Consider the following 20,713-nt stretch of genomic DNA (forward strand, 5'->3'; position numbering starts at 1 on the left):
TTTAATGCCTGCAGACTATAAAAGAGAAACCAACCCAAAAAGTTTGGTTGATTAGTCTGTGGCATTCTTTTAAACTGTTGCTTATGGCGGTCTCTGTGAGCTTCTCAGTGACATTCAGCCATCCAGGTATCCCGCCTGCAGTAGACGGAATGTGGCAATGGAACGCTGGCTGCGCGTGTCATAATAGGCTCTGAGCCTTTATATACCTGCGCACAGCAGCAGCCACCTTCAGTCTGCTGCTGGACAGCCAGCAGCAGCAGCAGCAGGAGAGGTAATTAATCAGCAACCCTCCTGCTAAGGGTAGACAGCTGCTCGTTCCACCCCCCCCCCCCCGCCTTAATTGGTTCTCCTCCCTTCCAACGGTGTTGAGGCGGGTGGGAACAGCCGGGGGTTGAGGGTACTGTGCTAAAAGAGGTGGAGTTATGCAGATCTAAAACGCGTGGATTGCAGCAGCAGCAAGCCGAAAAGTGCAGGCATGTGAGGGATCTAGAGGTTGACAGCATGTCTTCTTAACGGGAGTCCAGGTGGCCATCTCCACAAATGGACTTTTCAGACTCCTTGGGTGGCACCGTAGTCGGAAACCAATTCTGGTTATCGCTTCTCGGCCTTTTGGCTAAGATCAAGTGTAGTATCTGTTCTTATCAGTTTAATATCTGATACGTCCCCTATCTGGGGACCATATATTAAATGGATTTTTAGAACAGGGAGATGGAAAAAGAGCTTGCTCTGTCCACTCCACGCATTGACCTGGTATTGCAGTATCTCCAGGACCGGTGCACCCCTTCTTTAATGCAGTTTCTAAAATCAGAAAGAATTGAATTCAATGCTTTTTGTTCATTTGGCTTGTTTGTCGGATTTTGGGATGGACTCTTTGGCTTTGCTTTTCTTCTCCTCATTGGATTTTTCATGTTAAAAGTTGCAGAAGCCAGATGACAAGCTCATTTTGGTTCAACTTCAGCAACTGTGCATTGCATTGCCATGTAATGTAATGCAATGCTATCTATCTAGCTCTCCCTCTATACTTCCTTTTGGATAAACAGACATATTAGGCAAGCATTTTGGAGCTTTCACCTAAATAACTACAGGTGGTGAGATAAGCTGCACAATATAATTGACCTTTCAGTATATTGTTGCACACACACCATCTATTTAGCAAATGCCCTTGTTATCAACAGCAGCCTTTTAAACTCACCTGAGCTAACAGGTATGTGAGCTGGTTACTCTGCTGCGCTTAAAATTTCTTTTTTGGTTTGCTACAATGCCTTTTCTGAAACGTTGTCTCCCTCTGCTGGAACACTGACTTCTTTCATTTAATGCCTGCAGACTATAAAATAGAAACCAACCCAAAAAGTTTGGTTGATTAGTCTGTGGCATTCTTTTAAACTGTTGCTTATGGCGGTCTCTGTGAGCTTCTCAGTGACATTCAGCCATCCAGGTATCCCGCCTGCAGTAGACGGAATGTGGCAATGGAACGCTGGCTGCGCGTGTCATAATAGGCTCTGAGCCTTTATATACCTGCGCACAGCAGCAGCCACCTTCAGTCTGCTGCTGGACAGCCAGCAGCAGCAGCAGCAGGAGAGGTAATTAATCAGCAACCCTCCTGCTAAGGGTAGACAGCTGCTCGTTCCACCCCCCCCCCCGCCTTAATTGGTTCTCCTCCCTTCCAACGGTGTTGAGGCGGGTGGGAACAGCCGGGGGTTGAGGGTACTGTGCTAAAAGAGGTGGAGTTATGCAGATCTAAAACGCGTGGATTGCAGCAGCAGCAAGCCGAAAAGTGCAGGCATGTGAGGGATCTAGAGGTTGACAGCATGTCTTCTTAACGGGAGTCCAGGTGGCCATCTCCACAAATGGACTTTTCAGAATCCTTGGGTGGCACCGTAGTCGGAAACCAATTCTGGTTATCGCTTCTCGGCCTTTTGGCTAAGATCAAGTGTAGTATCTGTTCTTATCAGTTTAATATCTGATACGTCCCCTATCTGGGGACCATATATTAAATGGATTTTTAGAACAGGGAGATGGAAAAAGAGCTTGCTCTGTCCACTCCACGCATTGACCTGGTATTGCAGTATCTCCAGGACCGGTGCACCCCTTCTTTAATGCAGTTTCTAAAATCAGAAAGAATTGAATTCAATGCTTTTTGTTCATTTGGCTTGTTTGTCGGATTTTGGGATGGACTCTTTGGCTTTGCTTTCCTTCTCCTCATTGGATTTTTCATGTTAAAAGTTGCAGAAGCCAGATGACAAGCTCATTTTGGTTCAACTTCAGCAACTGTGCATTGCATTGCCATGTAATGTAATGCAATGCTATCTATCTAGCTCTCCCTCTATACTTCCTTTTGGATAAACAGACATATTAGGCAAGCATTTTGGAGCTTTCACCTAAATAACTACAGGTGGTGAGATAAGCTGCACAATATAATTGACCTTTCAGTATATTGTTGCACACACACCATCTATTTAGCAAATGCCCTTGTTATCAACAGCAGCCTTTTAAACTCACCTGAGCTAACAGGTATGTGAGCTGGTTACTCTGCTGCGCTTAAAATTTCTTTTTTGGTTTGCTACAATGCCTTTTCTGAAACGTTGTCTCCCTCTGCTGGAACACTGACTTCTTTCATTTAATGCCTGCAGACTATAAAAGAGAAACCAACCCAAAAAGTTTGGTTGATTAGTCTGTGGCATTCTTTTAAACTGTTGCTTATGGCGGTCTCTGTGAGCTTCTCAGTGACATTCAGCCATCCAGGTATCCCGCCTGCAGTAGACGGAATGTGGCAATGGAACGCTGGCTGCGCGTGTCATAATAGGCTCTGAGCCTTTATATACCTGCGCACAGCAGCAGCCACCTTCAGTCTGCTGCTGGACAGCCAGCAGCAGCAGCAGCAGGAGAGGTAATTAATCAGCAGCCCTCCTGCTAAGGGTAGACAGCTGCTCGTTCCACCCCCCCCCCCCGCCTTAATTGGTTCTCCTCCCTTCCAACGGTGTTGAGGCGGGTGGGAACAGCCGGGGGTTGAGGGTACTGTGCTAAAAGAGGTGGAGTTATGCAGATCTAAAACGCGTGGATTGCAGCAGCAGCAAGCCGAAAAGTGCAGGCATGTGAGGGATCTAGAGGTTGACAGCATGTCTTCTTAATGGGAGTCCAGGTGGCCATCTCCACAAATGGACTTTTCAGAATCCTTGGGTGGCACCGTAGTCGGAAACCAATTCTGGTTATCGCTTCTCGGCCTTTTGGCTAAGATCAAGTGTAGTATCTGTTCTTATCAGTTTAATATCTGATACGTCCCCTATCTGGGGACCATATATTAAATGGATTTTTAGAACAGGGAGATGGAAAAAGAGCTTGCTCTGTCCACTCCACGCATTGACCTGGTATTGCAGTATCTCCAGGACCGGTGCACCCCTTCTTTAATGCAGTTTCTAAAATCAGAAAGAATTGAATTCAATGCTTTTTGTTCATTTGGCTTGTTTGTCGGATTTTGGGATGGACTCTTTGGCTTTGCTTTTCTTCTCCTCATTGGATTTTTCATGTTAAAAGTTGCAGAAGCCAGATGACAAGCTCATTTTGGTTCAACTTCAGCAACTGTGCATTGCATTGCCATGTAATGTAATGCAATGCTATCTATCTAGCTCTCCCTCTATACTTCCTTTTGGATAAACAGACATATTAGGCAAGCATTTTGGAGCTTTCACCTAAATAACTACAGGTGGTGAGATAAGCTGCACAATATAATTGACCTTTCAGTATATTGTTGCACACACACCATCTATTTAGCAAATGCCCTTGTTATCAACAGCAGCCTTTTAAACTCACCTGAGCTAACAGGTAGGTGAGCTGGTTACTCTGCTGCGCTTAAAATTTCTTTTTTGGTTTGCTACAATGCCTTTTCTGAAACGTTGTCTCCCTCTGCTGGAACACTGACTTCTTTCATTTAATGCCTGCAGACTATAAAAGAGAAACCAACCCAAAAAGTTTGGTTGATTAGTCTGTGGCATTCTTTTAAACTGTTGCTTATGGCGGTCTCTGTGAGATTCTCAGTGACATTCAGCCATCCAGGTATCCCGCCTGCAGTAGACGGAATGTGGCAATGGAACGCTGGCTGCGCGTGTCATAATAGGCTCTGAGCCTTTATATACCTGCGCACAGCAGCAGCCACCTTCAGTCTGCTGCTGGACAGCCAGCAGCAGCAGCAGCAGGAGAGGTAATTAATCAGCAACCCTCCTGCTAAGGGTAGACAGCTGCTCGTTCCACCCCCCCCCCCGCCTTAATTGGTTCTCCTCCCTTCCAACGGTGTTGAGGCGGGTGGGAACAGCTGGGGGTTGAGGGTACTGTGCTAAAAGAGGTGGAGTTATGCAGATCTAAAACGCGTGGATTGCAGCAGCAGCAAGCCGAAAAGTGCAGGCATGTGAGGGATCTAAAGGTTGACAGCATGTCTTCTTAACGGGAGTCCAGGTGGCCATCTCCACAAATGGACTTTTCAGAATCCTTGGGTGGCACCGTAGTCGGAAACCAATTCTGGTGATCGCTTCTCGGCCTTTTGGCTAAGATCAAGTGTAGTATCTGTTCTTATCAGTTTAATATCTGATACGTCCCCTATCTGGGGACCATATATTAAATGGATTTTTAGAACAGGGAGATGGAAAAAGAGCTTGCTCTGTCCACTCCACGCATTGACCTGGTATTGCAGTATCTCCAGGACCGGTGCACCCCTTCTTTAATGCAGTTTCTAAAATCAGAAAGAATTGAATTCAATGCTTTTTGTTCATTTGGCTTGTTTGTCGGATTTTGGGATGGACTCTTTGGCTTTGCTTTTCTTCTCCTCATTGGATTTTTCATGTTAAAAGTTGCAGAAGCCAGATGACAAGCTCATTTTGGTTCAACTTCAGCAACTGTGCATTGCATTGCCATGTAATGTAATGCAATGCTATCTATCTAGCTCTCCCTCTATACTTCCTTTTGGATAAACAGACATATTAGGCAAGCATTTTGGAGCTTTCACCTAAATAACTACAGGTGGTGAGATAAGCTGCACAATATAATTGACCTTTCAGTATATTGTTGCACACACACCATCTATTTAGCAAATGCCCTTGTTATCAACAGCAGCCTTTTAAACTCACCTGAGCTAACAGGTATGTGAGCTGGTTACTCTGCTGCGCTTAAAATTTCTTTTTTGGTTTGCTACAATGCCTTTTCTGAAACGTTGTCTCCCTCTGCTGGAACACTGACTTCTTTCATTTAATGCCTGCAGACTATAAAAGAGAAACCAACCCAAAAAGTTTGGTTGATTAGTCTGTGGCATTCTTTTAAACTGTTGCTTATGGCGGTCTCTGTGAGCTTCTCAGTGACATTCAGCCATCCAGGTATCCCGCCTGCAGTAGACGGAATGTGGCAATGGAACGCTGGCTGCGCGTGTCATAATAGGCTCTGAGCCTTTATATACCTGCGCACAGCAGCAGCCACCTTCAGTCTGCTGCTGGACAGCCAGCAGCAGCAGCAGCAGGAGAGGTAATTAATCAGCAACCCTCCTGCTAAGGGTAGACAGCTGCTCGTTCCACCCCCCCCCCGCCTTAATTGGTTCTCCTCCCTTCCAACGGTGTTGAGGCGGGTGGGAACAGCCGGGGGTTGAGGGTACTGTGCTAAAAGAGGTGGAGTTATGCAGATCTAAAACGCGTGGATTGCAGCAGCAGCAAGCCGAAAAGTGCAGGCATGTGAGGGATCTAAAGGTTGACAGCATGTCTTCTTAACGGGAGTCCAGGTGGCCATCTCCACAAATGGACTTTTCAGAATCCTTGGGTGGCACCGTAGTCGGAAACCAATTCTGGTTATCGCTTCTCGGCCTTTTGGCTAAGATCAAGTGTAGTATCTGTTCTTATCAGTTTAATATCTGATACGTCCCCTATCTGGGGACCATATATTAAATGGATTTTTAGAACAGGGAGATGGAAAAAGAGCTTGCTCTGTCCACTCCACGCATTGACCTGGTATTGCAGTATCTCCAGGACCGGTGCACCCCTTCTTTAATGCAGTTTCTAAAATCAGAAAGAATTGAATTCAATGCTTTTTGTTCATTTGGCTTGTTTGTCGGATTTTGGGATGGACTCTTTGGCTTTGCTTTTCTTCTCCTCATTGGATTTTTCATGTTAAAAGTTGCAGAAGCCAGATGACAAGCTCATTTTGGTTCAACTTCAGCAACTGTGCATTGCATTGCCATGTAATGTAATGCAATGCTATCTATCTAGCTCTCCCTCTATACTTCCTTTTGGATAAACAGACATATTAGGCAAGCATTTTGGAGCTTTCACCTAAATAACTACAGGTGGTGAGATAAGCTGCACAATATAATTGACCTTTCAGTATATTGTTGCACACACACCATCTATTTAGCAAATGCCCTTGTTATCAACAGCAGCCTTTTAAACTCACCTGAGCTAACAGGTATGTGAGCTGGTTACTCTGCTGCGCTTAAAATTTCTTTTTTGGTTTGCTACAATGCCTTTTCTGAAACGTTGTCTCCCTCTGCTGGAACACTGACTTCTTTCATTTAATGCCTGCAGACTATAAAAGAGAAACCAACCCAAAAAGTTTGGTTGATTAGTCTGTGGCATTCTTTTAAACTGTTGCTTATGGCGGTCTCTGTGAGCTTCTCAGTGACATTCAGCCATCCAGGTATCCCGCCTGCAGTAGACGGAATGTGGCAATGGAACGCTGGCTGCGCGTGTCATAATAGGCTCTGAGCCTTTATATACCTGCGCACAGCAGCAGCCACCTTCAGTCTGCTGCTGGACAGCCAGCAGCAGCAGCAGCAGGAGAGGTAATTAATCAGCAACCCTCCTGCTAAGGGTAGACAGCTGCTCGTTCCACCAACCCCCCCGCCTTAATTGCTTCTCCTCCCTTCCAACGGTGTTGAGGCGGGTGGGAACAGCCGGGGGTTGAGGGTACTGTGCTAAAAGAGGTGGAGTTATGCAGATCTAAAACGCGTGGATTGCAGCAGCAGCAAGCCGAAAAGTGCAGGCATGTGAGGGATCTAGAGGTTGACAGCATGTCTTCTTAACGGGAGTCCAGGTGGCCATCTCCACAAATGGACTTTTCAGAATCCTTGGGTGGCACCGTAGTCGGAAACCAATTCTGGTTATCGCTTCTCGGCCTTTTGGCTAAGATCAAGTGTAGTATCTGTTCTTATCAGTTTAATATCTGATACGTCCCCTATCTGGGGACCATATATTAAATGGATTTTTAGAACAGGGAGATGGAAAAAGAGCTTGCTCTGTCCACTCCACGCATTGACCTGGTATTGCAGTATCTCCAGGACCGGTGCACCCCTTCTTTAATGCAGTTTCTAAAATCAGAAAGAATTGAATTCAATGCTCTTTGTTCATTTGGCTTGTTTGTCGGATTTTGGGATGGACTCTTTGGCTTTGCTTTTCTTCTCCTCATTGGATTTTTCATGTTAAAAGTTGCAGAAGCCAGATGACAAGCTCATTTTGGTTCAACTTCAGCAACTGTGCATTGCATTGCCATGTAATGTAATGCAATGCTATCTATCTAGCTCTCCCTCTATACTTCCTTTTGGATAAACAGACATATTAGGCAAGCATTTTGGAGCTTTCACCTAAATAACTACAGGTGGTGAGATAAGCTGCACAATATAATTGACCTTTCAGTATATTGTTGCACACACACCATCTATTTAGCAAATGCCCTTGTTATCAACAGCAGCCTTTTAAACTCACCTGAGCTAACAGGTATGTGAGCTGGTTACTCTGCTGCGCTTAAAATTTCTTTTTTGGTTTGCTACAATGCCTTTTCTGAAACGTTGTCTCCCTCTGCTGGAACACTGACTTCTTTCATTTAATGCCTGCAGACTATAAAAGAAAAACCAACCCAAAAAGTTTGGTTGATTAGTCTGTGGCATTCTTTTAAACTGTTGCTTATGGCGGTCTCTGTGAGCTTCTCAGTGACATTCAGCCATCCAGGTATCCCGCCTGCAGTAGACGGAATGTGGCAATGGAACGCTGGCTGCGCGTGTCATAATAGGCTCTGAGCCTTTATATACCTGCGCACAGCAGCAGCCACCTTCAGTCTGCTGCTGGACAGCCAGCAGCAGCAGCAGCAGGAGAGGTAATTAATCAGCAACCCTCCTGCTAAGGGTAGACAGCTGCTCGTTCCACCCCCCCCCGCCTTAATTGGTTCTCCTCCCTTCCAACGGTGTTGAGGCGGGTGGGAACAGCCGGGAGTTGAGGGTACTGTGCTAAAAGAGGTGGAGTTATGCAGATCTAAAACGCGTGGATTGCAGCAGCAGCAAGCCGAAAAGTGCAGGCATGTGAGGGATCTAGAGGTTGACAGCATGTCTTCTTAACGGGAGTCCAGGTGGCCATCTCCACAAATGGACTTTTCAGAATCCTTGGGTGGCACCGTAGTCGGAAACCAATTCTGGTTATCGCTTCTCGGCCTTTTGGCTAAGATCAAGCGTAGTATCTGTTCTTATCAGTTTAATATCTGATACGTCCCCTATCTGGGGACCATATATTAAATGGATTTTTAGAACAGGGAGATGGAAAAAGAGCTTGCTCTGTCCACTCCACGCATTGACCTGGTATTGCAGTATCTCCAGGACCGGTGCACCCCTTCTTTAATGCAGTTTCTAAAATCAGAAAGAATTGAATTCAATGCTTTTTGTTCATTTGGCTTGTTTGTCGGATTTTGGGATGGACTCTTTGGCTTTGCTTTTCTTCTCCTCATTGGATTTTTCATGTTAAAAGTTGCAGAAGCCAGATGACAAGCTCATTTTGGTTCAACTTCAGCAACTGTGCATTGCATTGCCATGTAATGTAATGCAATGCTATCTATCTAGCTCTCCCTCTATACTTCCTTTTGGATAAACAGACATATTAGGCAAGCATTTTGGAGCTTTCACCTAAATAACTACAGGTGGTGAGATAAGCTGCACAATATAATTGACCTTTCAGTATATTGTTGCACACACACCATCTATTTAGCAAATGCCCTTGTTATCAACAGCAGCCTTTTAAACTCACCTGAGCTAACAGGTATGTGAGCTGGTTACTCTGCTGCGCTTAAAATTTCTTTTTTGGTTTGCTACAATGCCTTTTCTGAAACGTTGTCTCCCTCTGCTGGAACACTGACTTCTTTCATTTAATGCCTGCAGACTATAAAAGAGAAACCAACCCAAAAAGTTTGGTTGATTAGTCTGTGGCATTCTTTTAAACTGTTGCTTATGGCGGTCTCTGTGAGCTTCTCAGTGACATTCAGCCATCCAGGTATCCCGCCTGCAGTAGACGGAATGTGGCAATGGAACGCTGGCTGCGCGTGTCATAATAGGCTCTGAGCCTTTATATACCTGCGCACAGCAGCAGCCACCTTCAGTCTGCTGCTGGACAGCCAGCAGCAGCAGCAGCAGGAGAGGTAATTAATCAGCAACCCTCCTGCTAAGGGTAGACAGCTGCTCGTTCCACCCCCCCCCCGCCTTAATTGGTTCTCCTCCCTTCCAACGGTGTTGAGGCGGGCGGGAACAGCCGGGGGTTGAGGGTACTGTGCTAAAAGAGGTGGAGTTATGCAGATCTAAAACGCGTGGATTGCAGCAGCAGCAAGCCGAAAAGTGCAGGCATGTGAGGGATCTAGAGGTTGACAGCATGTCTTCTTAACGGGAGTCCAGGTGGCCATTTCCACAAATGGACTTTTCAGAATCCTTGGGTGGCACCGTAGTCGGAAACCAATTCTGGTTATCGCTTCTCGGCCTTTTGGCTAAGATCAAGTGTAGTATCTGTTCTTATCAGTTTAATATCTGATACGTCCCCTATCTGGGGACCATATATTAAATGGATTTTTAGAACAGGGAGATGGAAAAAGAGCTTGCTCTGTCCACTCCACGCATTGACCTGGTATTGCAGTATCTCCAGGACCGGTGCACCCCTTCTTTAATGCAGTTTCTAAAATCAGAAAGAATTGAATTCAATGCTTTTTGTTCATTTGGCTTGTTTGTCGGATTTTGGGATGGACTCTTTGGCTTTGCTTTTCTTCTCCTCATTGGATTTTTCATGTTAAAAGTTGCAGAAGCCAGATGACAAGCTCATTTTGGTTCAACTTCAGCAACTGTGCATTGCATTGCCATGTAATGTAATGCAATGCTATCTATCTAGCTCTCCCTCTATACTTCCTTTTGGATAAACAGACATATTAGGCAAGCATTTTGGAGCTTTCACCTAAATAACTACAGGTGGTGAGATAAGCTGCACAATATAATTGACCTTTCAGTATATTGTTGCACACACACCATCTATTTAGCAAATGCCCTTGTTATCAACAGCAGCCTTTTAAACTCACCTGAGCTAACAGGTATGTGAGCTGGTTACTCTGCTGCGCTTAAAATTTCTTTTTTGGTTTGCTACAATGCCTTTTCTGAAACGTTGTCTCCCTCTGCTGGAACACTGACTTCTTTCATTTAATGCCTGCAGACTATAAAAGAGAAACCAACCCAAAAAGTTTGGTTGATTAGTCTGTGGCATTCTTTTAAACTGTTGCTTATGGCGGTCTCTGTGAGCTTCTCAGTGACATTCAGCCATCCAGGTATCCCGCCTGCAGTAGACGGAATGTGGCAATGGAACGCTGGCTGCGCGTGTCATAATAGGCTCTGAGCCTTTATATACCTGCGCACAGCAGCAGCCACCTTCAGTCTGCTGCTGGACAGCCAGCAGCAGCAGCAGCAGGAGAGGTAATTAATCAGCAACCCTCCTGCTAAGGGTAGACAGCTGCTCGTTCCACCCCCCCCCCCTTAATTGGTTCTCCTCCCTTCCAACGGTGTTGAGGCGGGTGGGAACAGCCGGGGGTTGAGGGTACTGTGCTAAAAGAGGTGGAGTTATGCAGATCTAAAACGCGTGGATTGCAGCAGCAGCAAGCCGAAAAGTGCAGGCATGTGAGGGATCTAGAGGTTGACAGCATGTCTTCTTAACGGGAGTCCAGGTGGCCATCTCCACAAATGGACTTTTCAGAATCCTTGGGTGGCACCGTAGTCGGAAACCAATTCTGGTTATCGCTTCTCGGCCTTTTGGCTAAGATCAAGTGTAGTATCTGTTCTTATCAGTTTAATATCTGATACGTCCCCTATCTGGGGACCATATATTAAATGGATTTTTAGAACAGGGAGATGGAAAAAGAGCTTGCTCTGTCCACTCCACGCATTGACCTGGTATTGCAGTATCTCCAGGACCGGTGCACCCCTTCTTTAATGCAGTTTCTAAAATCAGAAAGAATTTAATTCAATGCTTTTTGTTCATTTGGCTTGTTTGTCGGATTTTGGGATGGACTCTTTGGCTTTGCTTTTCTTCTCCTCATTGGATTTTTCATGTTAAAAGTTGCAGAAGCCAGATGACAAGCTCATTTTGGTTCAACTTCAGCAACTGTGCATTGCATTGCCATGTAATTTAATGCAATGCTATCTATCTAGCTCTCCCTCTATACTTCCTTTTGGATAAACAGACATATTAGGCAAGCATTTTGGAGCTTTCACCTAAATAACTACAGGTGGTGAGATAAGCTGCACAATATAATTGACCTTTCAGTATATTGTTGCACACACACCATCTATTTAGCAAATGCCCTTGTTATCAACAGCAGCCTTTTAAACTCACCTGAGCTAACAGGTATGTGAGCTGGTTACTCTGCTGCGCTTAAAATTTCTTTTTTGGTTTGCTACAATGCCTTTTCTGAAACGTTGTCTCCCTCTGCTGGAACACTGACTTCTTTCATTTAATGCCTGCAGACTATAAAAGAGAAACCAACCCAAAAAGTTTGGTTGATTAGTCTGTGGCATTCTTTTAAACTGTTGCTTATGGCGGTCTCTGTGAGCTTCTCAGTGACATTCAGCCATCCAGGTATCCCGCCTGCAGTAGACGGAATGTGGCAATGGAACGCTGGCTGCGCGTGTCATAATAGGCTCTGAGCCTTTATATACCTGCGCACAGCAGCAGCCACCTTCAGTCTGCTGCTGGACAGCCAGCAGCAGCAGCAGCAGGAAAGGTAATTAATCAGCAACCCTCCTGCTAAGGGTAGACAGCTGCTCGTTCCACCCCCCCCCCTTAATTGGTTCTCCTCCCTTCCAATGGTGTTGAGGCGGGTGGGAACAGCCGGGGGTTGAGGGTACTGTGCTAAAAGAGGTGGAGTTATGCAGATCTAAAACGCGTGGATTGCAGCAGCAGCAAGCCGAAAAGTGCAGGCATGTGAGGGATCTAGAGGTTGACAGCATGTCTTCTTAACGGGAGTCCAGGTGGCCATCTCCACAAATGGACTTTTCAGAATCCTTGGGTGGCACCGTAGTCGGAAACCAATTCTGGTTATCGCTTCTCGGCCTTTTGGCTAAGATCAAGTGTAGTATCTGTTCTTATCAGTTTAATATCTGATACGTCCCCTATCTGGGGACCATATATTAAATGGATTTTTAGAACAGGGAGATGGAAAAAGAGCTTGCTCTGTCCACTCCACGCATTGACCTGGTATTGCAGTATCTCCAGGACCGGTGCACCCCTTCTTTAATGCAGTTTCTAAAATCAGAAAGAATTGAATTCAATGCTTTTTGTTCATTTGGCTTGTTTGTCGGATTTTGGGATGGACTCTTTGGCTTTGCTTTTCTTCTCCTCATTGGATTTTTCATGTTAAAAGTTGCAGAAGCCAGATGACAAGCTCATTTTGGTTCAACTTCAGCAACTGTGCATTGCATTGCCATGTAATGTAATGCAATGCTATCTATCTAGCTCTCCCTCTATACTTCCTTTTGGATAAACAGACATATTAGGCAAGCATTTTGGAGCTTTCACCTAAATAACTACAGGTGGTGAGATAAGCTGCACAATATAATTGACCTTTCAGTATATTGTTGCACACACACCATCTATTTAGCAAATGCCTTTGTTATCAACAGCAGCCTTTTAAACTCACCTGAGCTAACAGGTATGTGAGCTGGTTACTCTGCTGCGCTTAAAATTTCTTTTTTGGTTTGCTACAATGCCTTTTCTGAAACGTTGTCTCCCTCTGCTGGAACACTGACTTCTTTCATTTAATGCCTGCAGACTATAAAAGAGAAACCAACCCAAAAAGTTTGGTTGATTAGTCTGTGGCATTCTTTTAAACTGTTGCTTATGGCGGTCTCTGTGAGCTTCTCAGTGACATTCAGCCATCCAGGTATCCCGCCTGCAGTAGACGGAATGTGGCAATGGAACGCTGGCTGCGCATGTCATAATAGGCTCTGAGCCTTTATATACCTGCTCACAGCAGCAGCCACCTTCAGTCTGCTGCTGGACAGCCAGCAGCAGCAGCAGCAGGAGAGGTAATTAATCAGCAACCCTCCTGCTAAGGGTAGACAGCTGCTCGTTCCACCCCCCCCCCCTTAATTGGTTCTCCTCCCTTCCAACGGTGTTGAGGCGGGTGGGAACAGCCGGGGGTTGAGGGTACTGTGCTAAAAGAGGTGGAGTTATGCAGATCTAAAACGCGTGGATTGCAGCAGCAGCAAGCCGAAAAGTGCAGGCATGTGAGGGATCTAGAGGTTGACAGCATGTCTTCTTAACGGGAGTCCAGGTGGCCATCTCCACAAATGGACTTTTCAGAATCCTTGGGTGGCACCGTAGTCGGAAACCAATTCTGGTTATCGCTTCTCGGCCTTTTGGCTAAGATCAAGTGTAGTATCTGTTCTTATCAGTTTAATATCTGATACGTCCCCTATCTGGGGACCATATATTAAATGGATTTTTAGAACAGGGAGATGGAAAAAGAGCTTGCTCTGTCCACTCCACGCATTGACCTGGTATTGCAGTATCTCCAGGACCGGTGCACCCCTTCTTTAATGCAGTTTCTAAAATCAGAAAGAATTGAATTCAATGCTTTTTGTTCATTTGGCTTGTTTGTCGGATTTTGGGATGGACTCTTTGGCTTTGCTTTTCTTCTCCTCATTGGATTTTTCATGTTAAAAGTTGCAGAAGCCAGATGACAAGCTCATTTTGGTTCAACTTCAGCAACTGTGCATTGCATTGCCATGTAATGTAATGCAATGCTATCTATCTAGCTCTCCCTCTATACTTCCTTTTGGATAAACAGACATATTAGGCAAGCATTTTGGAGCTTTCACCTAAATAACTACAGGTGGTGAGATAAGCTGCACAATATAATTGACCTTTCAGTATATTGTTGCACACACACCATCTATTTAGCAAATGCCCTTGTTATCAACAGCAGCCTTTTAAACTCACCTGAGCTAACAGGTATGTGAGCTGGTTACTCTGCTGCGCTTAAAATTTCTTTTTTGGTTTGCTACAATGCCTTTTCTGAAACGTCGTCTCCCTCTGCTGGAACACTGACTTCTTTCATTTAATGCCTGCAGACTATAAAAGAGAAACCAACCCAAAAAGTTTGGTTGATTAGTCTGTGGCATTCTTTTAAACTGTTGCTTATGGCGGTCTCTGTGAGCTTCTCAGTGACATTCAGCCATCCAGGTATCCCGCCTGCAGTAGACGGAATGTGGCAATGGAACGCTGGCTGCGCGTGTCATAATAGGCTCTGAGCCTTTATATACCTGCGCACAGCAGCAGCCACCTTCAGTCTGCTGCTGGACAGCCAGCAGCAGCAGCAGCAGGAGAGGTAATTAATCAGCAACCCTCCTGCTAAGGGTAGACAGCTGCTCGTTCCACCCCCCCCCGCCTTAATTGGTTCTCCTCCCTTCCAACGGTGTTGAGGCGGGTGGGAACAGCCGGGGGTTGAGGGTACTGTGCTAAAAGAGGTGGAGTTATGCAGATCTAAAACGCGTGGATTGCAGCAGCAGCAAGCCGAAAAGTGCAGGCATGTGAGGGATCTAGAGGTTGACAGCATGTCTTCTTAACGGGAGTCCAGGTGGCCATTTCCACAAATGGACTTTTCAGAATCCTTGGGTGGCACCGTAGTCGGAAACCAATTCTGGTTATCGCTTCTCGGCCTTTTGGCTAAGATCAAGTGTAGTATCTGTTCTTATCAGTTTAATATCTGATACGTCCCCTATCTGGGGACCATATATTAAATGGATTTTTAGAACAGGGAGATGGAAAAAGAGCTTGCTCTGTCCACTCCACGCATTGACCTGGTATTGCAGTATCTCCAGGACCGGTGCACCCCTTCTTTAATGCAGTTTCTAAAATCAGAAAGAATTGAATTCAATGCTTTTTGTTCATTTGGCTTGTTTGTCGGATTTTGGGATGGACTCTTTGGCTTTGCTTTTCTTCTCCTCATTGGATTTTTCATGTTAAAAGTTGCAGAAGCCAGATGACAAGCTCATTTTGGTTCAACTTCAGCAACTGTGCATTGCATTGCCATGTAATGTAATGCAATGCTATCTATCTAGCTCTCCCTCTATACTTCCTTTTGGATAAACAGACATATTAGGCAAGCATTTTGGAGCTTTCACCTAAATAACTACAGGTGGTGAGATAAGCTGCACAATATAATTGACCTTTCAGTATATTGTTGCACACACACCATCTATTTAGCAAATGCCTTTGTTATCAACAGCAGCCTTTTAAACTCACCTGAGCTAACAGGTATGTGAGCTGGTTACTCTGCTGCGCTTAAAATTTCTTTTTTGGTTTGCTACAATGCCTTTTCTGAAACGTTGTCTCCCTCTGCTGGAACACTGACTTCTTTCATTTAATGCCTGCAGACTATAAAAGAGAAACCAACCCAAAAAGTTTGGTTGATTAGTCTGTGGCATTCTTTTAAACTGTTGCTTATGGCGGTCTCTGTGAGCTTCTCAGTGACATTCAGCCATCCAGGTATCCCGCCTGCAGTAGACGGAATGTGGCAATGGAACGCTGGCTGCGCGTGTCATAATAGGCTCTGAGCCTTTATATACCTGCGCACAGCAGCAGCCACCTTCAGTCTGCTGCTGGACAGCCAGCAGCAGCAGCAGCAGGAGAGGTAATTAATCAGCAACCCTCCTGCTAAGGGTAGACAGCTGCTCGTTCCACCCCCCCCCCCTTAATTGGTTCTCCTCCCTTCCAACGGTGTTGAGGCGGGAGGGAACAGCCGGGGGTTGAGGGTACTGTGCTAAAAGAGGTGGAGTTATGCAGATCTAAAACGCGTGGATTGCAGCAGCAGCAAGCCGAAAAGTGCAGGCATGTGAGGGATCTAGAGGTTGACAGCATGTCTTCTTAACGGGAGTCCAGGTGGCCATCTCCACAAATGGACTTTTCAGAATCCTTGGGTGGCACCGTAGTCGGAAACCAATTCTGGTTATCGCTTCTCGGCCTTTTGGCTAAGATCAAGTGTAGTATCTGTTCTTATCAGTTTAATATCTGATACGTCCCCTATCTGGGGACCATATATTAAATGGATTTTTAGAACAGGGAGATGGAAAAACAGCTTGCTCTGTCCGCTCCACGCATTGACCTGGTATTGCAGTATCTCCAGGACCGGTGCACCCCTTCTTTAATGCAGTTTCTAAAATCAGAAAGAATTGAATTCAATGCTTTTTGTTCATTTGGCTTGTTTGTCGGATTTTGGGATGGACTCTTTGGCTTTGCTTTTCTTCTCCTCATTGGATTTTTCATGTTAAAAGTTGCAGAAGCCAGATGACAAGCTCATTTTGGTTCAACTTCAGCAACTGTGCATTGCATTGCCATGTAATGTAATGCAATGCTATCTATCTAGCTCTCCCTCTATACTTCCTTTTGGATAAACAGACATATTAGGCAAGCATTTTGGAGCTTTCACCTAAATAACTACAGGTGGTGAGATAAGCTGCACAATATAATTGACCTTTCAGTATATTGTTGCACACACACCATCTATTTAGCAAATGCCCTTGTTATCAACAGCAGCCTTTTAAACTCACCTGAGCTAACAGGTATGTGCGCTGGTTACTCTGCTGCGCTTAAAATTTCTTTTTTGGTTTGCTACAATGCCTTTTCTGAAACGTTGTCTCCCTCTGCTGGAACACTGACTTCTTTCATTTAATGCCTGCAGACTATAAAAGAGAAACCAACCCAAAAAGTTTGGTTGATTAGTCTGTGGCATTCTTTTAAACTGTTGCTTATGGCGGTCTCTGTGAGCTTCTCAGTGACATTCAGCCATCCAGGTATCCCGCCTGCAGTAGACGGAATGTGGCAATGGAACGCTGGCTGCGCATGTCATAATAGGCTCTGAGCCTTTATATACCTGCGCACAGCAGCAGCCACCTTCAGTCTGCTGCTGGACAGCCAGCAGCAGCAGCAGCAGGAGAGGTAATTAATCAGCAACCCTCCTGCTAAGGGTAGACAGCTGCTCGTTCCACCCCCCCCCCCGCCTTAATTGGTTCTCCTCCCTTCCAACGGTGTTGAGGCGGGTGGGAACAGCCGGGGGTTGAGGGTACTGTGCTAAAAGAGGTGGAGTTATGCAGATCTAAAACGCGTGGATTGCAGCAGCAGCAAGCCGAAAAGTGCAGGCATGTGAGGGATCTAGAGGTTGACAGCATGTCTTCTTAACGGGAGTCCAGGTGGCCATTTCCACAAATGGACTTTTCAGAATCCTTGGGTGGCACCGTAGTCGGAAACCAATTCTGGTTATCGCTTCTCGGCCTTTTGGCTAAGATCAAGTGTAGTATCTGTTCTTTTAAGAACACAAGAGCTACGATCTACACTTGACGAGAGCGATCGAACTCTGAAGGAGAAGAGCTTCGGAGCCCAGCTGACATCGGAGAAGGAAGGCGGATATCGGTGGGAGGAAGAAGCTCTAAAGAATCCAGAAGAAGACGAAGACTCGGAGAAGAATCGGGCTGTCCTGTGGAATCTTCGAGGAAGAAAATCATCGAGACAAAGACCTTTCGGGGAATTTGTCCAGAACACGACGGGAGAATAATCTGCATAGCTCCACCCATTCCGGGAAGAGTTCCAGATCCAGCTCCAAGAAGTAACTGCAGGAGGAAAGCCATGGCAAGCGCTGCGAGGAAGGCCGAAAAGAAGAGCCTGGAGCAGGGGACAGCCAGGAGGGCCCAGCCAGGAGCCGATTCTGACCCCAAGGACTCTGCCTCCACGACTGGCCAGCAGAAGGGACCCCAGAAGCCCCGCCACGAAGCTCCAGCCCTGGAGCCATGGATGCGGCAGACGGTGGCCCTGAAGCTGAAGGAAGTGGATGGGAGGGTGCCGGACATGTCCTCGGACGTGTTCTGCCAGAAGATGCTGCTGGATCGAGGCTTCTCCAGGTCGGACACCCTCAGCATCCAGACCTTCTTGACGGGGATCTTCTTCGTCACCTTCGCCACTGTGAACACCTGCAGGAGGTTCTGGGAAATGGTAAGCGCAAAAGGATCGGATAATTCTTTCTCTGCCTTTACAGGTAGCTGCCCTATCCAGAGGGACGAAAGGAGGATCACGGTCTCCATGCGCAACCCGCACACCCCAGGCCAAGACATCTGTACCTTCCTGAGACGCTTCTGTTTGGTTGTGAAGGAACCCTCTCACATCCTGAATGGACTCGGCTTCTGGACAGGTAAGTGGTCGGTGACCGTTAGACTTCACAGGGACCTGGCGTACTCAGACGGACTTCGGCACCTGCCCCCGACATTCTCCCTGGGCAACTCCTACGGCCTCATCTATTACCCGGACATGCCGTGGAACTGCAGGAGATGCGGCAAGAACGGCCACGAGATGAAGGACTGCAAGGAGGATGCCTGCAGGATTTGTCGAGTGACGGGACACAGCTCGAAGGACTGCCCGAAGAAGACGTCCTGCAACCTGTGTGGGCTGGCGGCTCATCTGTACAAGGATTGCCCCAAGCGTGAGAGATCCTGGGCATCGGTGGTTGCGACGACCCCAGCTCCGGAGGACAAGGCCCCGACGACCAGGCCTGTGAAGGTCAAGGACGCGACGACCAAGGCCCCAGCGGCCAAGGCCGAGACGACCAAGGCCAAAGCGGTCAAGGAGTCGGTGGCCAAAGCCCCAGCGACGGTCCCAGCAGCTCCGAAGCAGAAGAAAAAGTCAAAGGAGGGTAAGAGTTCTGTCACCCCTCTCTCGATCCCTCCCCCTGCCACCCCTGTCCAATACCCCCCCACCCCGGCCACCCCTGCTGAGGATTCCACCTCCTCTTCCTCCTTCCCCTACTCCTCAGCAGGTGTCCTTTCCCCTGCCCCGGCAGCCACTCTCCCTCCCAGACCATGGTAGCGGTGGAATTAACCTTTCCTCCACCTGCTGCTATCTATTCCGAGGAGGATTTTCCCCTTCTTGTCTCCCCAATTCCAACCCGGGGAAAGAGGAAGGTGGAGGACAGCCCTGCTACTGAATCCTCCAAAAAGAAGATTCTGGATTTCGTAGGCGAAAAGGAGGATACCCTCCCTGAGCCAGAAGAGATGGAGCACATGGTTGAGACCCTGGTGGCCGAGCCAGAAGAGGAGGAACTGGTGGTCGCCGAGATCGAGGCCGCGCTGCTTGACCAGATGGAGGAAGAGGGCCTGCTGGTGATCCCGTCACCAGCAGTCAACACCGACGAGGGACCACCCGACCGGAGTGGTAACTAAGGTGTATTGCCTGCGCTAACTTTTTCTTTTTTCCCTACATGATGGCTAATATTAACTTATTTTCCATTAATGTCAGGAGCATCAAGGACAAGTTCAGACGTCAGACTATTTATGCCTTCCTTACTTCCCAGTTGTGTGATGTTTATATGTTGCAGGAATGTTCCCTTCCCTCCTCTAGGTCCTTCAAACATCTGGCCAGGGAGTGGTCCCACGGTCCATCCTACTGGTCCGGTGGGGGTGACTGCAAGTCTGCGGGGGTCGCAATTCTGATCAGGGGGGGCGCATTCACGCTTGAGTCCGTCCAGGAGCTCATCTGCGGCAGGGCTCTTGTTGTAGATGGCAACTGGGCGGGAGAACCTGTCAGGTTCATCAACGTGTATGCGTCCCCACTGAAGAATGAGCGTTTGGAGCTTTTCCAGACCCTGCGGCTTCAGCTTGCCACCACCAGGACCTTAGTGATGGCCGGGGATTTCAACTGCCCCATCGAGGAGGATGGTCGTAGTTCTGGCACATCTGCCAAGTTGGACATCACGTCCAAGCTGCTCATCGAGATGGTAACCGAGGCCTCTCTTCAGGACGTGGTGGGCTCCATGGGGAGAGGCTCCACGAACTATTCGTGGAGCCGACCCGATGGCTCACTCCGCTCCAGGATTGACTTTGTGTTCACCTCTCGGGCAGTCAGGCAGAGTAGGCACTCGATGGTCCCCTGCTTCTTCTCCGACCACAGAGCCATTCACTTACAAGGTGTCCTCGGCGACGGTTTTCCGTCCGGCTCCGGCTCCTGGAAGCTGAATTGTGCTCTGCTGGCTCAGGATGAAGTCGTGGAGGAGCTGAGAGCAGCCTACGCAATGTGGCAGTCCTACAAGGGTAGCTTCCAAACAGTCTCTGATTGGTGGGAATATGTTAAACTTGAGTTTCGCTGTTTCTTTCAGGCCAAGGGTCGACAACAGGCGTGTGAGAAGAGGAGGGACTTCAGAGGGCTGCAGCGCGAGCTGCGGTCGCTGCAGGACCTTCTTCACTGCGGCTGGGACGTGAGGGAGGAGCTGGAGGAGACCAAGAAGAGCCTGAAAAGGCACTTTGAGGAGGAGTCCAAGCGAATCGTCTTCCGTTCCAAAGTGGAGAATCTGGAGAAGGGTGAGAAATGTAACTCATTCTTTTTCAGGAAACTTCATGCCGGTCACACGCCCCTGAACGAGCTGC

The 20,713-nt window shown here is 47.1% G+C and overlaps 13 non-coding genes and 1 pseudogene across 13 annotated transcripts; all 14 read left to right on the plus strand.

Annotated features, from left to right (window-relative positions):
- The first annotated feature begins 593 nt into the window (after positions 1–593).
- On the plus strand, positions 594–784 carry LOC141159359 (U2 spliceosomal RNA). The gene has a single exon (XR_012249367.1). It is a non-coding gene; the product is annotated as a U2 spliceosomal RNA (small nuclear RNA).
- A 1,116-nt stretch (positions 785–1,900) lies between these two features.
- LOC141159360 (U2 spliceosomal RNA) lies at positions 1,901–2,091 on the plus strand. Its single transcript, XR_012249368.1, has one exon. It is a non-coding gene; the product is annotated as a U2 spliceosomal RNA (small nuclear RNA).
- Positions 2,092–3,208: 1,117 nt separating this feature from the next.
- On the plus strand, positions 3,209–3,399 carry LOC141159361 (U2 spliceosomal RNA). The gene has a single exon (XR_012249369.1). It is a non-coding gene; the product is annotated as a U2 spliceosomal RNA (small nuclear RNA).
- A 1,116-nt stretch (positions 3,400–4,515) lies between these two features.
- On the plus strand, positions 4,516–4,706 carry LOC141159362 (U2 spliceosomal RNA). The gene has a single exon (XR_012249370.1). It is a non-coding gene; the product is annotated as a U2 spliceosomal RNA (small nuclear RNA).
- Positions 4,707–5,821: 1,115 nt separating this feature from the next.
- Positions 5,822–6,012, plus strand: LOC141159364 (U2 spliceosomal RNA). The gene has a single exon (XR_012249372.1). It is a non-coding gene; the product is annotated as a U2 spliceosomal RNA (small nuclear RNA).
- A 1,116-nt stretch (positions 6,013–7,128) lies between these two features.
- LOC141159365 (U2 spliceosomal RNA) lies at positions 7,129–7,319 on the plus strand. Its single transcript, XR_012249373.1, has one exon. It is a non-coding gene; the product is annotated as a U2 spliceosomal RNA (small nuclear RNA).
- Positions 7,320–8,433: 1,114 nt separating this feature from the next.
- Positions 8,434–8,624, plus strand: LOC141159777 (U2 spliceosomal RNA). Its single transcript, XR_012249775.1, has one exon. It is a non-coding gene; the product is annotated as a U2 spliceosomal RNA (small nuclear RNA).
- Positions 8,625–9,739: 1,115 nt separating this feature from the next.
- LOC141159366 (U2 spliceosomal RNA) lies at positions 9,740–9,930 on the plus strand. Its single transcript, XR_012249374.1, has one exon. It is a non-coding gene; the product is annotated as a U2 spliceosomal RNA (small nuclear RNA).
- Positions 9,931–11,043: 1,113 nt separating this feature from the next.
- LOC141159367 (U2 spliceosomal RNA) lies at positions 11,044–11,234 on the plus strand. The gene has a single exon (XR_012249375.1). It is a non-coding gene; the product is annotated as a U2 spliceosomal RNA (small nuclear RNA).
- Positions 11,235–12,346: 1,112 nt separating this feature from the next.
- On the plus strand, positions 12,347–12,537 carry LOC141159368 (U2 spliceosomal RNA). The gene has a single exon (XR_012249376.1). It is a non-coding gene; the product is annotated as a U2 spliceosomal RNA (small nuclear RNA).
- Positions 12,538–13,650: 1,113 nt separating this feature from the next.
- On the plus strand, positions 13,651–13,841 carry LOC141159369 (U2 spliceosomal RNA). Its single transcript, XR_012249377.1, has one exon. It is a non-coding gene; the product is annotated as a U2 spliceosomal RNA (small nuclear RNA).
- A 1,114-nt stretch (positions 13,842–14,955) lies between these two features.
- LOC141159370 (U2 spliceosomal RNA) lies at positions 14,956–15,146 on the plus strand. Its single transcript, XR_012249378.1, has one exon. It is a non-coding gene; the product is annotated as a U2 spliceosomal RNA (small nuclear RNA).
- A 1,113-nt stretch (positions 15,147–16,259) lies between these two features.
- On the plus strand, positions 16,260–16,450 carry LOC141159927 (U2 spliceosomal RNA). The gene has a single exon (XR_012249920.1). It is a non-coding gene; the product is annotated as a U2 spliceosomal RNA (small nuclear RNA).
- Positions 16,451–17,566: 1,116 nt separating this feature from the next.
- Positions 17,567–17,664, plus strand: LOC141160279 (U2 spliceosomal RNA; annotated as a pseudogene).
- Positions 17,665–20,713: the final 3,049 nt, after the last annotated feature.

The sequence above is a fragment of the Phyllobates terribilis genome, unplaced genomic scaffold, assembly GCF_046119375.1.
Source record: "Phyllobates terribilis strain yellow unplaced genomic scaffold, ASM4611937v1 Scaffold_8__6_contigs__length_399053987, whole genome shotgun sequence".
NCBI classification, from domain to species: domain Eukaryota; kingdom Metazoa; phylum Chordata; class Amphibia; order Anura; family Dendrobatidae; genus Phyllobates; species Phyllobates terribilis.